Source organism: Muntiacus reevesi, chromosome 9 (assembly GCF_963930625.1).
Source record: "Muntiacus reevesi chromosome 9, mMunRee1.1, whole genome shotgun sequence".
Taxonomy (NCBI): Eukaryota; Metazoa; Chordata; class Mammalia; order Artiodactyla; family Cervidae; genus Muntiacus; species Muntiacus reevesi.
Window position 1 is genome coordinate 54,542,958 of NC_089257.1, and position 2,040 is coordinate 54,544,997.

Here is a 2,040-nt window from a genome sequence, read left to right on the forward strand (position 1 = left end):
TGGCTCAGGCACTCCAAGGGAAAAGGGCAAGACATTTTTTAGTTTTACCAATCATTTATGTACAGCTGTTGCTACAGGAATACCCTGAAATGTTTCACCAGGAGTAGAAATTTCTGAGGATCCAAATAATGGAAGAAACTTCTCCCCTACCCTAGATACATTCTTGAAAATAAATATGTGATTATCTAAGATGAATATAGCTAATGAGATGGCTAATAGAAAACCAAGTCCAGCCAGAGACTTCATAGTAAAGAAAATATGATTTACTTTAAATCCCTGTTTGATTAGTACCTTCAGATGTGTGGTCTTAAGTCACAGCTAATTCTCCCTGGATATTTTGCCAAATAATGAATTTCTTGAGCACCCAATAAAGCAAGAGAGGAGAGAGAGTGAATTCTCACTGTGCTCACTGTTGGAAAAATTTTCTAAGAGTCAGAATGATCCAAAGATAAAATGTCACATTGGTAGATTGTGAATCAAATTTTTAAAATAAGCTAGAAGACCAGTTGGGGGTGTTATAGAGTAATTCAAGCATGAAGGTTGGGCTATATGATCTTAATGGTTTCTTCTCACCAGGAGAATCTTAGGGGCACAAAGTATAATGTGGAAGAGTAGCTACAGGATGGAGAACATTGAGAACTCAGAGAGAGACAGAGGCTGCTGGTAAAAAGCACTCAATACCCAAGTCTCCTGCATTGCAAATGGATTCTTTACCAGCTGAGTCACAAGGAAAGCCCAATAAGGAGGAACAGAAAGACTTGATTTTGTTTACAGTACAAGCCACTTAGGAAATTGCACCTGATATGATCTGGGTTTGGGGACCAGGGGAAAGAAATCTGACAATGCATCCTTTTCAGGAACTGTGACTTCCAACTTAAACTCAGGTCTGTTCACCTAAGCCAACTTCCCTTGAATGCGTTTTCCAGGGAAGCACTAACATTATCATAGTTTGGATGAATATTAATTATCTATTGCTGTGTAGCAAATTTTCTCAAAACGTGTGTGTGTGTGTGTGCTCAGTTGAGTTGTTCAGAAGAAAAATATCTGTTTTCTTCACAGTTTATGAGGGTAGCTTATCTGGGAGAGGTTCAGCTGGGTGGTTCTGGCTCAGGGTCTCTCTTGAGATTGTTGTCTGTCTCTCAGCTATGTCTATAGTCAAATCCAGGCTCAAAGGGAGCTGGAGAATCCACTTACAAACTCATTCATTTGGTTGTTGACAGGCCTCCATTCTTCGCTGGCTATTGGTCAGAGACATGCATTTCTTTTTTTGTTTTTATTTAATTGGAGGCTAATTACTTTACAATAATGTAGTGGTTTTTGATATACATTGACTTGAATCAGCCATGAGTGTACATGTGTCCCCCATCCTGAACCCCACTCTCACCTCCCTCCCCGTCCCATCCCTCAGGGTTGTCCCAGTGCACTGGCTTTGAGCACTCTGTTTCATGAATCGAACCTGGACTGGTGATCTATTTCACATATGGTAATATACATGTTTCAATGCTATTCTTTCAAATCATCCCACCTTCGCCTTCTCTCACAGAGTCCAAAAGTCTGTTCTTTATCTGTGTCTCTTACTTTCTCTCATATAGGGTCATTGTTACCGTCTTTCTAAATTCCATATATATGTGTTAATATAGTGTATTGGTGTTTTTCTTTCTGACTTCACTCTATTATACAATAGGCTCCAGTTTCATCCACCTCATTAGAACTGATTCAAATACATTCTTTTTTTTTTTTTTTCTTAATTTTTTTTTTATTAGTTGGAGGCTAATTACTTCACAACATTTCAGTGGGTTTTGTCATACATTGACATGAATCAGCCATAGAGTTACACATATTCCCCATCCCGATCCCCCCTCCCACCTCCCTCTCCACCCGACTCCTCTGGGTCCTCCCAGTGCACCAGGCCCTAGCACTTGTCTCATGCATCCCACCTAGGCTGGTGATCTGTTTCACCATAGATAATATACATGCTGTTCTTTCAAAACATCCCACCCTCACCTTCTCCCACAGAGTTCAAAAGTCTGTTCTGTACTT